Below are 16324 nucleotides of genomic sequence, written 5' to 3' on the forward strand. Positions count from 1 at the left end.
CAAGGCTCAGGAGCACTTTGCCACTCACCAATAACGCAGTCCCGGGGGTGTGCCTAAGCGGGCTCCTTTGTGGAAGCATGCTGCAGTTAGTTCAGTGTCCGCTTTCAGTTGGGTAGTCGTCTGAGGGGACAAAGCTAAGGAGGAGAAGCAGGCAGACACAGGGCATCTGAATATAAAGGCTGAGCGTTTCACTGGTTAGTGGAAGAATTTCTTGGCCAGCCCCCCTGGGAATAGGGTGGTTTATTGCAGACATTCCCAGGCATCCGTGTCCTTACGAACAGTCTTTGGGATGCTCTCCGGGAGGACCCTTGAGCAGCAAGTAACCAGGGAGTCGAGGCAGGGTCGCTGAAGATACAAGGTGATTTATTATTTCATGTAACAAATCCTTTGGAAGCCGTGCTCCTTGCTGGCCTCTCTTCTCCGGGGGCTGCTTCTTCCTGCAGCAATTTTAATGTAGCAGCCACTCACAGCAGCGGCTGGGGTGTGTAAATCTGCCCGGGGGCCGAGTGTTCTCAGTGAGGAGTGGCTGGAACCCCTTGCCAGGGAGGACGGCTATGGGTGGAAAGACCACACCCGGGGCACTAGAAACAAGAAAGGGATGTGCAGCTGTGACCAATCACCTCTCATTTTTTGTTTTTTTGTAGGTGTACCCACTGGAATTGGGGACGGAGTATCTTTTATAGCCACTGCTAACCAAGTTAAGCCTCAGATTCCTCCTCTATAGAATGGCGTTATAAAAGTCATGCTATTTGGAGGATGGGCCAGAAATGGGGCTCAAGATCCTAATTATTTCCCCGGTATATTGCACATGCTTTTTTACTTCTGTAATCTATTTGATATCCGCAGTTGCCTAGTAGGAGAACAGCTCAGGGCCTCGAGGCATGAGGTAATGAAATGTACCTGCTAACCCACCGCTCAGCCCAACGTCATCACCACAGTGGTCTCCTGCTTGCCAAGATACAGCTTCGGTACTCTGCACACGCTACGACTTGAGAAGTACCACGCTGAGTAAATGCTCAGCCTTGGCTTAGCAGGGGTGAGGCTCACAGAGGCTGAGGTGAGGCCTGTCCAAGTGGGATGATTATTTTAGAGGACCAGGAAAGAAACACTGTTTAAAAGAAGAAAAGCGTTGCTTTTCTAAAGTTGGCACTCAGAGTAACGGGTTTCCTCATGGTGTCCTCCGTGTGTTATTATATGTTGTTCTCATTGATTCTCTTTCATCCCCATGGCCCTCCCCGGGGTCCTCTTTCTCTCTAGAGCTAGGTTTTCTTCAAGTGCATGTAACCCTGTCTATTTCCTACCTTCCTTAAGATTGCCTTTCCTCTTCTCACAATCTCCTTTCAGCTTTGTGACCCAAAAGTCACACAAACATAAATACAACGCACCTACACACGCAAGTGTATGCTCGGCACTCAGGATTAAGCATTCTGAGTCTAGCTCATTTCACTTCACATAGTAGTTTCCAGGTCCATCGCTGAAAATGTCATTTCATTTTACCTTAGGGCTGAACAAAATCCTGTTGTGTGTATACATCACATTCGTCTACTGATGGGCTTCTAGGCTAGTTAAATTTCTTTCCTGTTGTGAATAGCGTGGTGATAAACATGGATATATGAACATCTCTTTAGTGTTGTTGACTTACAGTTCTTTGGGTCTAAAACCAAAATAGCTGTGGCATGGGGTAATTCTATTATCAGTTCTTCCTTTCTTCCTTCCTTCCTTCCTTCCTCCGTCTCTCCTTCCCTCCCTCTCTCTTTCCCTCCCTCCCTCCTTCCTTCTCTTCCTTCCTTCCTTTTTTAAGGCAGTGTTTCTCTGTGTAGCCCTGGCTCTGCTGGAACTCATCCTGTAGAAGATGTAAGGGATCTTTTTATCTTCTAGCTCTTCTTTGATTTCTTTCTCCAGGAGTCTTAATGCTTTTACTCTGGGGCTAGGGAGATGGCTCAGTGTGTAAAGTGTTACTGCACAGCATAAAGACATGAATTCCGATGCCCAGAAGCCACATAAAGCCAGTATTCCCGGGAGATGGGAAGTCAAAATGGGAGACTACCTGTTCTGGGCTTGTTCTCTGACTCCAGTAAACATGTCCGCACTTACATAACACATATATACACAAGTGTACACACAAAGATTTTTTTTGAGATTTGTTACTATAGAGGTCTTTAGACTTCTTGATTAAGCTTATTCTTAGTTAGTGAAGCTATTATGGATATTATTTCCTCCCCAATCTCACCCCACCCCAAATTTCATTCTTTCCCAATTCAGGGTCTCATTGAGTAGTTCTGTCTGATTTAGAATTCTCTATGTAGACCAGGCTAGCCCTCAAACTCACAGAGATCTGCCTGCCTCTGCCTTGCTGTGCTGGGATTAAAGGCGTGCGCCACCAACGCCTGGCTGGCTCTGGTTTAATTCTTGGTGAGGTCATTATTTGTCTGTGCAAGAGCTATGCTGCCTGCATGTGCTATCTTGACACTCTCCTGAATGTTTTTCTCAGTTCTGAAAGGTTAGATCCTGAGGTCTTCTAAGAATAGGATCGTGTTGTTTGTAAACAGGCATAAGCTGACTTCTTCTTTCCTATTTGTATCCCCTTTATGTTCCTTGTCTTGCCTTACTCTTCCAGCTAAGACTGAGCTCCATATTGGATAAAAGTAGAGAGTGGACACTCTTGTCCTGTTGCAGGTTTTGAAGCAAATGCTCTCAGTTTTTCTCCACGTGGTGTGATGTTGGCTGTAGGTTTCTCAACGACATACTTTTTCTGCTTTTTATTTTTATTTTATGTGTGTTGGTGTTTTGCCTGCATGTGTATCTGTGTGAGGTTGCTGGACTGGATTTACAGACAATCGTGAATTGCCATGTGGATGCTGTGGGTTCAACATGGATCCATCCTTAGGGAGAGCAGCCAGCACCACTAACCACTGAGCATCTCTCCAGTCCTGTGTCAATGACATACTCTTAGGAAGAAAGGCTGGAATGCTTCAAGTGGTATTTGGTTAAAGTCGGAGACATTGGTATAAATTAATGTTTGACCTAATAAATATATGGAGGTTATACTCAGAAATACTCGAGATGTGTGTAAATTTGTATCTGCCACATATATCTCCTCTGTATTTGAGAGACTACTCTAGAAGTAATAGCATTCAGTGGGAATGAGCATACCCGGAACCCAGATCTTGAAGGTTCTAGTGCTATTCTGCAGTTAAAGGAACCAAAGGTTCATGGAGGAATGTTGGTTCTAGGGCCGGACACATAACATATGAAAGGACATGAGTACCAGAAAGCAGGAAAGAACTGGAAACAGAGCAAAAAAGATGAGGCATTCAAAGGGAGAAAGGAGCCAGCCATTAAGAGAACCAGTGGCTATGCCTGGAGTAGTTTAAGCAACAATAGAAACCATGTAGAGAACTTAATTATAACCCAAGATATAGGTAAGTCCGAGTTAGTAAAAAGAAATGATTGAGTAAACATACGCACAGGGAAATAGATAACCCTTCTCCCAAGATGGGCTCTGTGTAAAGACCTCCAGAGTCCAGAATGGAAAGAAGGGAGAGAAAATGACTTTATAGTGGAGAAGGTCTGCAAACTCTACCTCAGCCAGCTGACCAGGCACCAGTGCGGCACGTCATCTATATGGAATGTTCCCTTCATGTGATGTCATGAGAACCCTCTTGGTGGCCTTCCTTCCTCAAGCCCATCGCCCCAGCTCAGTCATGAGAAACCCAACAAGCTGAAATTTAGGAACAGTCTATAAATATACGATAAGTAATCTTCAAAACTGCCAAGGTCACCAAAAACAAGGGAAGCCTGAGAAACTGTCATAGCCAAGAGAAGACAAAAGATAACAGTGGATATCCTGGATATGATCCGGACACAGAAGAGAGGTGACACGTAAAACACGTTTATAGAGTAAATTGGCCCGCTCACAGGCTAATAAAAAATGACAAGTATGTATGAAGAAAGAGGAGGAAGAGAAGCAGGGAGAAGAGGAGGAGCAGGGGGAGGAGGAGCAGGGGGAGGAGGAGCAGGGGGAGGAGGAGCAGGGGGAGGAGGGACAGGGGGAGGAGGGACTGGGGGAGGAGGAGCAGGGGGAGGAGGGACAGGGGGAGGAGGGACAGGGGGAGGAGGAGCAGGGGGAGGAGGGACAGGGGGAGGAGGGACAGGGGGAGGAGGAGCAGGGGGAGGAGGGACAGGGGGAGGAGGAGCAGGGGGAGGAGGGACAGGGGGAGGAGGGACAGGGGAGGAGGAGCAGGGGGAGGAGGAGCAGGGGAGGAGGGACGGGGGAGGAGGAGCAGGGGAAGGAGGGGCGGGGGAGGAGGAGCAGGGGGAGGAGGGATGGGGGAGGAGGGACAGGGGGAGGAGGAGCAGGGGGAGGAGGGACAGGGGGAGGAGGGACAGGGGGAGGAGGAGCAGGGGGAGGAGGGACAGGGGGAGGAAGCAAACTGATGAGAAAACAGAAAACAGCAAGATGGTGGAGGTACATAAAATTATGTTCAGTGTAAAAGATTAAAATCTGCATTTAAAGGACAGATATCAGTCAGGTATGGTGGTGCAAGCTTGTAGTCCTAGCAGTTAGGAGGCTGAGGCAGGAGGATAACCACAAGTTCAAGGCCAGCTTGGGAGTCTTAGCCAATGCCAGGTCAACCAGGGATATCTAGCAAGAGTTGTCTTTAAAAACAAAATAAGACAAAACAAAATGGGGGTACAGTGATGTTATTTGATACAATTAAAAGCAAGAGTCAGGGTTAGGGGTGGTGGCGCAAGCCTTTAATCCCAACACTCAGGAGGCAGAGGTAGGCGGATCTCTGTGAGTTCGAGGCCAGCCTGGTCTACAAGAGCTAGTTCCAGGACAGTCTCCAAAGCCACAGAGAAACCCTGTCTCGAACCACCACCACCCCCCAAAAAAGCAAGATTCACTATATCTATTTTATACATAAGAAACTGGTGTCAATGTATAAATATCAAGGTGTTAAAAGTAAAAGCTTAGCAATATTCACCAGAATATTATGTTAAAATTAGACAAAGCAGAATTAAGAAGAGGAGATTTTACCATGGATGAAGACGGACAATTCTCTTTCCTTGAAATTCTTAAAACTTTTTTTCATGGGGCTGGAGAGATGGCTCAGAGGATAAGAGCACTGGCTGCTCTTCCAGGGGTCCTGAGTTCAATTCCCAGCAACCACGTGGTGGCTCACAACCATCTGTAATGAGATCTGGTGCCCTCTTCTGGCCTGCAGGCAGACATACAGACAGAACATGTTAAATAATAAATAAATAAATAAATAGCCATAATAAATAAATCTTTAAAAATGTTTTTTATTGTGTATGATACTGTGTTACATGATAACATTTTCACACAGGTGTACACTGTACACTGAGACCACTTCTACCATACCTCCCTTTCTCTGTCTCCCCCATCTTCTCGCATTGACCCCTACCCTTTCACCTAATCAGTTTTGCTTCTAGTTCACACACACACACACACACACACACACACACACACACACACACACACGCACACACACACACAGAGAAGCACTCACACACACACGAAGGATGTTATGTATCTATACAAAATCTAGGAACTACAAAAAAAGAAAGCATAAAATATTTGTCCTTTTAGTTTGCCTTAAATCACTTAATACTTACTATGGTTGTCTCTAATTGCATAATTTTCCTGTATGTGACATAACTTCTTTTTGTATGAAGAAATTTCAGTGTGCATCTATATACTGTTATGGAATAATCTTTTTTTACACTATAAAGATATGCCCCTCTGATTGATTTAATAAAAAGCTGAATGGCCAATAGCTAGGCAGGATTTCCAGGCACAGAGGACTCTGGGAAGAAGGTCGAAGTCTTGGGGAGACACCAGGAGACAGGGAATAAGCAAGACATGCAGGAGGAGGTAAAAGCCATGAGGCATGTGGCTTGTAGACGAATAGAAATGGGTTAATTTAGTTACAGGAGCTAGTTAGAAACAAGCCTAAGCTATCAGCCAAGCTTTCATAGTTAATAGTAAGTCTCCGTGTCCTGGTTTGGGAGTTGACTGGTGGGACAGAGAAACATTAACAATAATACCACATTTCCTTTACCTGTTACCCAGTTGTTTGACTCCTATGTTGATTCCATAATTTAGTCAAGCAGTGCTGTAATAAACCTTAATGCACAGGTGTCTCTGTGACATTTTGGTGTGGAATCCTTTGGGTAGACACCCAGGAATAGTGTAGTTAGGTTGTATGGAAGATCTATTTTTAGTTGTATAAAAAAAAAAAACCAAAATGGAACTGAACTGTCATAGCAACAAGGGGACCAAGGGACCTAGAAAGTGGTTCAGGGGATGAATTGCTTGACACTCAAACACGAGGGCTGGAGTTTGGATCCCCGGCACCCATGTACGTTTTCTATGGATGTGGTGGCCTGCTTGAAATCCCAGTGCTTGGGAGCAAAGGAGGGATCTTCTAATGCAAGCTGGCTAGCCTAACTAGCTGAAATGGCAAACTCTGGGTTTAGCAGGATACTTGTCTCGGTAAATAAGATGGAGGGCAATTGAGGAAGACATTAGAATCAAACCTCTAACTTCCACATGCACTCGCGTGCGCACACGAACACACACACACAGGTGCACATGCATCTATACACACACATGCCCACACACGTGCGAGCAGTCATATACATGCACAAATGTATCATGCGCACATATCCATGCAACAGTAACAGTGGCCACTATGGGTCAGTTCATGGAGAGACGTAAGAGTCCTTCATCTGCGTGTTCCTTTAGAGATTTGGATCTCTTGAAACAAAGATTGGCAGAATTGAAGCAGAGAGAAATAGAGTCTTAGTTGGGTTTTCAATATTCATCCCTTAGTTGCTGGTAGAACAACTCAAGAGAGAAAAATAAAATCCAAGAGATTTGAAGAAAAGTGAAAATGAAGATTGGATAAGATCATCCAATTGATGCATTGTGCATTGTGCATTGAAACAGCACACAGAACCTGTGAACCCTCCCCCCACCCCCAAACTGCACAGTCTCTTACACTTGGTGGGATTTCTGGATTGGGCTTTCTACTTGCCTCCTATGCTCTTTGTTCCCAGGTGCCTTCTCTGTGATTAATTAGTGTCTTCATATTCCTTTTATGTGCCTGTTGGTTTTAACTGTGTCCTAGTGAAGCCCAGACTGTCCAGGGTGGTAGAGGTAGAACAGGTTCCATGTTTTCCACTGCCTAGCCTGTGGTTTGTGTATGTATGTATGTGTGTGTGTGTGTGTGTGTGTGTGTGTGTGTGTGTGTGTGCGCTGTGGTTTTTTTTTTTTGAGACAAGGTTTCTCTGTGTAAGTCTGGCTGTTTTGGAACTCACTCTGTAGACCAGGATGGCCTCAAACTCAGATAGTGCTGGGATTAAAGGCTTAGCCAACTGGCTTACCCCTTGGTTTCTTGGCAGCTGTGACTCCATCATGGTGACAGAATCTGTGGCTGGGATTTCTTGTTACTTGGTGTGAGAGAGGACAGAAAACAGAGTCTGGCTATACAATTTAAGGTCTACTCCCAGTGGCCTGCTTCCTCTAGTGTGACCCCAACTCCTAAAAGTTCCATAGCTTCACAAATAAGCGTTCAGACATCTGAGACTGTGAGGGAAATTTCTCATTCAATCCGTGACAACCTGCCTTGATCTTCAATCTCTCTTTCTGTGTATCTAATATTGGTAGGTGTTAATTCATTTATTTTTCTTTTCACCATTCGATTGTTTTAAAGATAGATTAGATAGATGAGATAGAGAGAGAAAGAAAGAGAGAGAGAGAGAGAGAGAGATAGAGAGAGAGAGAGAGAAAGATAGAGAGAGGATAGGTAAGGCTGATTCCAACCACCCCCCATGTTTCTTACAATATGTTTGTCTTCATGTTAACTGGAAGTGTAACCTGCAGTGATTTGTACACTGTCTGAGATCACTCAAAGAACTTGTTAAAAATGTACATTTCTGAGAAATACCCTAAACATCAGGCAATGGCTAGGTTATTTAAATATCCTTTAGGTGGTGGTCATGTAGGAGGCCCCAGAACTCTTAGAGGCAATGATTTGTTGTTAAGAACTGAGTTAAAAGAAGTAGTTAAGACTGAGCAGAGAACAATGGTGGTTATCGAGGCCTAGGTGCTTGGGTGGAGATAGATTAGGAGTGGAGAGTTGTTGAACCAAGGATAAAATATTGAGTGAACTTTGAACATACGTCAAGAGAATAGCACTCTAGGGTCTGGCACTGTGGTAGTCAGCTTTCCATTGCTGTAACACAAACCGGAGACAGTCAGCTTATGAAGAGGAAAAGTGTGTATTGACACAGGTTTAAAAGAGTCAGCCTAGGGTCAGTTGTCCTTCTTGCCGCTAGTCCTGGAGTGGTGGGGAGCATTTGGTGAAGTGGACAGTTCACCGAATGGCAGCTAGGAACAAAAAGAGAGAGGAACAGAAGGATGTCACGAGTCCATCATCCCCTCGAGTGTATACACTCCTAGCACCTTAAACTCTCTCTCCTGGTCCCACCTCCTAAAGGTCATTTCACTGTCTCCGTGGCACCACCCTTGTGTTGGTTTAGTGAGAACGGCCCCATAGGCTCATGTGTTTGAATGCTTAGTCTCCAGAGTGTGGCAGTACTTGAAAGGACTGGCAGGTGTGGCCTTGTTAGAGGAAGTGTGTTGCAGGGGGTGGGCTCTGAGGTTTTAAAAACCTTTGCCAAGCTGAGGCTGACACTATTTCCCTCCCTCCCTCCCTTCCTCCCTCCCTCCCTCCCTCCCTTTCTCTGTTTCTCTCTGTCTCTCTCTCTCTTTCTCTCCCCCCCCCCAGATCAAGATTTAATGTTCAACTACTGCTCCACTATCTTCCTGCATGCCACCATGCTCCCTGTCATGATGACAAGAGACTAACCCTGAAGCTGTAAGCAAGCCCCCAATTACATGCCTTCTTTTATTAGAGCTGCCTGGGTCATGGTGTCTCTTCACAGCAATAGAACAGTGACTAAGACAACAGTCTAATAGGGTTCAAGCTTTTACCACCTGGGATTTTGGAGGCACTTCAGATCTAGCCTAAAGCAGCTATGGTGACTATAGGTATTAGTAATGCATTATGTACTTAGAAATCTCTAGGAGATTAGATATTGAATGTCCTCATCACAAAAAAATGATAGGTATGCAGGATGCTGGATCTGTTCATTAGCTCGATGTAATCACATAACAATGTGCACATAGCTCAAAATATCACATTGTACACCATAAATACATGTGCTTTTTAGTTTTTTTCCAATATACTTTGATAAATCTGGGGGGAACTTAACTTAAACAAACTCATATAAATGGAGACAAATGTAGCTTAAAGCTGCCAAAATCCAGGTGGTTTTCCCACTTCACATGCTATTAGTTTTGTGTTGGCCAAGACTCTTCAGTGAGCTTACTGACGCTGTGGATAGCTTGGGGAGACAAGAGTACCTTCTGTGGTTTGTACTCCATTTGTGTAGGTGGACGCACAGAATCGTCAGGGACCATGAAAAAGAATGTTAATGATGAGAATGCTGAAACCCAGCTGATCTCAAGACACTGGGGCCTGGACCAGGCACCAAAAGCCAAAACCCTTAGCTTGCAAGTAAAATTAGTTTACAAATACCATGTAGTTATCAAAAAAAGTCTCTAAGATTTGGGCAAACATAGGAGAAATTCTTCAACAGTATGTAATGTAAATGGGAAAATGAGTTGATTAGTAGCCCTACTTCATTGGGTTGGCTGCCTGGAGTGTTGTGTTGGAATTCTGAAGCTGCCTGTAACTCAACAGGAGATGGTGTTTCCTCTATATAGCTCTGCCATGAACACGGTTGGAGAGGGTGGAAGTGGACATTGGGAATCGCCTTGTGTTAATGTCAAGATCTCTCTGACTTTGAGGACTTAAATCTGGGCTGTTACTTACCAGCTATAGCATCTTGCAAAACCACAGTGTCAAAATTGATAATTTAATATTAAAATGTTTCCATTCTGTATGTTACAGATACATATGTGACAATCCCATTGTAACCTCCAAACACTAATAAGAACTTATTCTTCAAGGAATTGTTTCTGGTGGGCTGTGATCTTAATTCACACGAATTTATTCATCATATATACCTTGAGAAACATTTTGACCAGCCTGGGAAATAACGGTTTTGCATCAAGTTGATTAGGTCAAAGGATGTCTAGGTAGCTGGCAAAATGTTACTTTTGAGTGTTCTTCTAGAAGAGATGAGCATTTAGTAGAGGGGACTGAGTGAGGAGACTAACCCCTTACGAATGTGAAGAGGAGTCACTGAATCCACTGAGGACCTCAAGAAAGGGAAGAGAAAATAAAGTGATTTGTCTTTCTTCTTGAGCTGGGGCATCTACCTTCCCCGTCCTTGGACATCAGAGCTCTTGATTCTCATGGCTTTGATTCTGTGACTTACACCTGAAGGAAGAGGATTGCTAAAATTCAGAGGCCAGTCTTGAGGCTATCATGGGCTATATAGCACAACAGATTTTCAAAAGGCAGATAGATGACGGATAGATATTACATCATAGGCTCTCAACTGTTTTTCCCAAAGATGGATTCCAAACATTGTGTGATGACAGCCTCATTTGTATGGTCTCCCAAGGGTTCTATGTTTAATACCAGAACTTACATAGGTGTGAAAGATAATTTTGGATTTATATTTAACAACTCCGCCATTTTGCAGTATAAACTCATGGTTTGCATAGCAATGCTACTATACTTTGAATTAAAATGACAATCATTGGCTAATCCTGAAGTAATACCCAGAATTTCTGTGGTGAGAATAAGGTAGACCAGATGAACTTTCAGCCTGTGTTAGAGAGGGGATCAGGGATTTATGGTAATACTTTAACATCCAAGCAGCCCACTCATCGCAGTACTATGAGCTATAGATTTAATATATTTATGAAAGTACTGTCTGTCCTTAAGTCACTACTGTAATTAGAAGAAGGTGAAACTATTGGAAGGGAAGCAGCTAAGACATTCTTAGGAGGGAGGAGTGTTTTAGCGTTGGAGGCTGGTCTACATAAAGGAGAGCTGGCAGAGTTCTAATTATGTGCTGCTCTCAAGGAGGCAGAACTTCCTTCAGAATGCTGTGAGGGGGAACCTGCCCTTTGCTGTGAACTTTAAAAAGCCAAACTCTGACTCCCCTCTCTCCAATGGAGTCCGTGGAACCAAAGGGATGTGCTCACTGTAAACCCACTGTGGTAGGAAGAACTCAAGATAGTGTCCAAGAGTTCCAACCTTTGCATTGTCCAGGTCCTTGCATGTGGGTGGGACCAATGGACATAATCATTGTCACTACCGTGATCAGGTTACATTATGGAAGAGGATGGGGAATTTTGCAAATGAAATTATAGTTTTTAATCAGTGAAGTATGAGTTAATAAAGCAAGGAGAAGTTAATTTTTTTGAAGTCTATCATGGATAAAATTGACTCCATCTGGTTAAACACCTTCAAGGTTGACTAAGCCCTTCCTGAAATGGGCTTTGATGAAGTGAGTGTCCATTAAAGTAACAAGGAGGTTGCCAACAGTCACCTGAAGCTGGAAGTAGACCCTGAGCCCCACAAGAGACTGCAGCCATGGATGACACTGTGACACCATCTAGCAAGACTCTGAACCAATGACTCAGCTAAGCCATGACTTCGTGCTCTCGACCCACAGAGACTATGAGGTGATGACTACATGATCAACTGCTGCATTTGTCATGACTCTTCCATGTTCTTGTCTAGTGATCCCGAGTATGCTGTATGCACACTGAGTGATGTTCTGTTCTTTCTAAGGCAATTTGACACCGATGAGGCATTCTAATTGTTTTGTAAGTGTGGGTCTAGTTCTCTAGTTTCCTGAATTACCTGCCCAGATCCAAGTCAGAGTCCAGGGCCTGCCCGTTCTCTTTCCTTGGGTTGCTCTAAGGGCAGAAGTACTGTTGATGACGCAATTTTACTTTGCCTGGAGACAAGTTTTGGAACCTGGTTTGTGTGGGCTGCTGTGTCACGTGTGAGTGTGAGCCCCTCATACTGCTCCATGGAGGTGGAGAGAGAAGAAAGGCCAAGAAAGGAAGATGAAAGAGAGCTTCCTGGGGATGGAGGCTGTGACTAGCTCTTTAAGGGTTATCTCAGAGTTCCCCACCAAGGCACAGAAAGCTGAAGGCTCCAAAGCCAAATGTGGCTTTCAGGTCACCGTGAAGGTCTAATAGTAAAAGTGGGAGAATATATTTTGTCTACTATTATGTTAGCTTGACCTGTGTTTATGTTTCAACATAAATTGTTAACCATTACTAAGAGTAATAAAAAAGAAAAAATTGATCTCACAAAACCATACCTACACGAATATTGACAATAGTTAATTTGTACAATACAGTGAAATTTTTCTTAAAGTGTAAATTAGTTCACATTTATCTATTGGAAAACAGATGGAATTCACAAACTTACAGGTAATTTTTCATCTTTTCTCACAATAATTTTTGATGTTTTATTAGTTATTTGAGAGTTTTAAATGTGCTTTTTTTGTCATATTCACTCCCAACTTTTCCCAGACCTTTCCATTTCCCTACCCGCCAAACTTTGTTTCTCTTTCTTTTTCTCTCTCTTCTCTCTCATTTTCTCCCCCTCCTGTTCCATCAAGACCAATTTGTGCTGCCCAAATTATTCTTAGATGTGTGATCTTACACTGGACTGTTCAACTTACCAAGGGCTGCACTCTTACAGAAAAACGGTCTGCCGCTCTCCCCTCCCTGTGCTGAGACTTGGTCTGGTTTGAGTTTGCATAGGTTTTCTATGTGCTGTTTGCTCTTACACACTTTCAGCCCCTCTTCCTCAAGGATACCTGAGCCTTGGGGTGGGGTGCACCGTGTGTGTGTGTGTGTGTGTGTGTGTGTGTGTGTGTGTGTGTCTGCGCACATCATGCCTGAACATTATAAACATTCAAACACATACTAAAAGTGATTACTCCAATTCCCTCAGTGAAAATTAAAAGTGATGAAATCCAATTACTTTTTTATGACAAAACCTCAACCTTTGTCCTTACAGCTGACAGTCATTATCAGAAGTGAACCTTGTAGAAAATATTCCTCCCCAAATGTACATCCTTTCCAAATTGGAGGTACGGTATACTAAGATGTGTGATAAAACACAGCTGTGCCTTCAAGAAGCTATTTACACCAGATTAGATGTACTGTCCATTAGAACATTCATCCGCCATAAGAATGAACCAAAGAATGGAAACCCCTGTTCTTCCAAAGGGGGTGTGGCCTTTAGGTTTCTGGGAAGTTCTCAGCGTGGGCTGGCAAATTTGGGTATTAGCACAAAACCACTGAACAGTAAAGAGTGACCTCCTTTAGTGAGTAACTGGACAGGCATGCTAAAAGACCTCAGAAGACTTCAAGTAAAACCCCGCCATATTTGAAGTGCAGACCTGTGGTCACCAGCCAGGGCTAGCCACCCACCGCCTAGCACCAGCTAAGAGGCTTTCATCACTCCAACAGGCACGCTGCGCAGGGCCACAGTCACCCTGAGTGGCCCTAAGCAAACCACGTTTAACAGATCAACGATGAGCGTTCTCCAGATGGAGGATGGACAAACAAATTTTCAGAGATTTTGGGGTTCAAGCTTCAAGCTGAATATCAGAAAAGCAAAGCAGATGGCCACTAGCTTCTTACCTCCACCTCAGGCTGAATTGGCTGACACTGTCTCCACGAGCTCTCACCAAGCCTCAGACTGCAACCTCTCCTCAGCGTGGCTGGAGAATGAATGCTCTCTGAGACCCTGCTTCTGTCTTATATACTTCTCTAATGTTGGGATTAAAGATGTGAGATATAATTCTCTTCTAGACTGATTCTCTTTTGTGTGGATCTGGGTGGACTTGGACTTACAGAGATCCATCTACCTCTTAATCCTGAGTGCTAGAATTAAAGATGTGTACCACCACCTACTAGGTTCTGGCTGCTGGAATTAAAGGTGTGTGCCTGACTTCTAAGGCTCGTGGTTGACTTTGCTTTTCTGAATCCTCAGTCAACCTCTAATAAATCATTAATAATATATCACTACTACACCTGACCAAGTTTTTCATGCAATAATTTTAATAAAAATTATTTTTATTACAGAAAAATACATAAAACTATATGCCTTTTCATAATTTATAAATGAATAACAATAGTAACATTCTTTAAAAATTAGGAATAAGAAATAGGTTTAAAATTGAAAATTAAAAGCTATTTTAAATATTTTTTGTCATTTTTAATTATGTATATGTGTGTGTTATCGTGCCCACATTCTGAACCCCAAAATCACCAAGAGGCCCATTTTGATGCAAAAAAAGAGTCCTTTATTGTAGTTGTTTTCCACCACAGCAGATGGCTGGAGAAAAGACCCTGAGAAACCTCAAGGCAGGGATCTTATAGGGCAGCATAAGGGGAGTGTCTAGGGGTATGCAACAGGATTGGTGCACTTCCAGACTTGGATGACCTGCCCTGTGCTGATTGGTCAACTGGTTGGTATAGTCCACAGGCCCTCCCAGGACAGTTGCTATGCATGTCACTGTGGCACCCTTCTGATTGGTTCCTTGCCACGAGGGCATCTGACCTCCCAGTGACCAGGACAGGAGCTGCAAGGTCAGGCAAGCACACATCAGCCTGTCGTGGCTGCTAAAACGGGGTGTGTGGGGTGTGGTCCCTTCAGTGTGTCTGTGCCTATGAGTGTAGGTCACCTTGAACTCTGGCAGGGCCCCTGGAGCTAATGTTACAGGTGGTTGTGAGGTACCTAAAATGAGTGTGGGCTCAAACCCTGGTTTTCTGCCAGAACAGTATTCACTGTTAACTTCTGAGCCGGCTCTCCAGCCCAGAAGGAAATTCTGAATGCCATGAAGGGCACTTCCGTGTTCCTTAAGAAGTACCACATCCTGTTGTTCAGCGCTCAGAAGAACGTGATGGCGACACTCCGGGTGACGACCTGCTTTTAAACATTTTAGACACATGCTGGCTTGGCCTTGGCTACCCTTATGCTAGAATTGCAAATATTCGGAAAGAGCCCTGAGTTCCCTTTCTGCTTATGGACACTTCCAGATCCTTCCTGTGACTGCAAGCCTAGACTCCTGAACTACTCAGGTGGAAGGTTCTAGTGTCCTGTTTCCAATGACACGTCACTGTCATTAGAGCAGGGAAGTTTTTTTTTACATTGCTATACTTAGATTTTTTTTAGTGGCTTTTCCCCCCTCTCGTTTGCCAGACAGGAGTGCTGCGGTTTGGGGACAGAAGGTTGAAAGAGGCAGCTTATGCTCAGACAACATGGCACCGACAGGGGTATCTGGTGTGGGTCAGCTAGAACACGGCGGGCAGTGGACAAGCCAGGGGGCTCGGAGTCAGTACAAGATGGCTGACATTGGATGCCTGGAAATCCCAAAGCAAACAGATATAATCTACTAGATAGTTTGGGGTAGACAGCCACTTTTGTGTGATTTTAGTAAGTATGACCTTCAGGTCAGAGTCTAAACCCCAGCCAAAGCCTTTGCTTTCGTTAACCTGCTTGTATGTGTCTAACTGCTAGGCCTGTATACCTACCTCCATGTAGCCTGTGTGCTGGTGTGTGTGTGTGCGTGTGTGGCCAACATGTGTCTTTTTAAAGTTCTTATGCGTAATCACAGCACTCAAGAGACAGACAGGTGGATCACTGTGAGTTTGAGACCAGCCTGGTTTACATATCGAGTTCCAGGACAGCCAGAGCTACATAGAGAAACCTTATCTCAAAAAACAAACAAACAAACAAAACTCCAAAACCAACGAAAGAAAAGTCTGAAGGGCTCCCTAGCAGACCGAGCTTGGCAAACATGGGGCTGACAAGTTTTGACCTTTCCCCCTTTCCCTCTCCCTTGCTAGAAACCCTTAGATTACATTCCTAAGGCTAGCCCCCGCTGACTCATTTCTGAGACTAGACATGCAGGTCCAGCAATCAAAATTCATTATTTGGCTACACTGGCTAACCAGTCAATCAGACTTATCTATCGCAGTCTCCACACTTTCCTCCCTAAAAACATACTCCTGAAAACAACAGCAAAAACACCTGGTGCTGGCTATCTGCCTCTGTGGATTCAGAGGCACCCCCACCCCTCACCCCCATCCCTCCACCCCCACCCCTCCACCCCCCACCGGGGAAGTAAGCCTCCTTTGTGCTGAGAACTGTTTTCAGGGTATGTTTTGAGCCCACTCCTAGGGACTAGCCTCCCTTACAAACCCAGCCACAACCAACAACAAAAATGCGCATAGGTGTTTTGCCTGCATGTATGTGTGTGTACCATCTCTATTGCT

The sequence above is a fragment of the Mesocricetus auratus genome, unplaced genomic scaffold (genome assembly GCF_017639785.1).
Source record: "Mesocricetus auratus isolate SY011 unplaced genomic scaffold, BCM_Maur_2.0 Super-Scaffold_100024, whole genome shotgun sequence".
In the NCBI taxonomy this organism is placed as follows: Eukaryota; Metazoa; Chordata; class Mammalia; order Rodentia; family Cricetidae; genus Mesocricetus; species Mesocricetus auratus.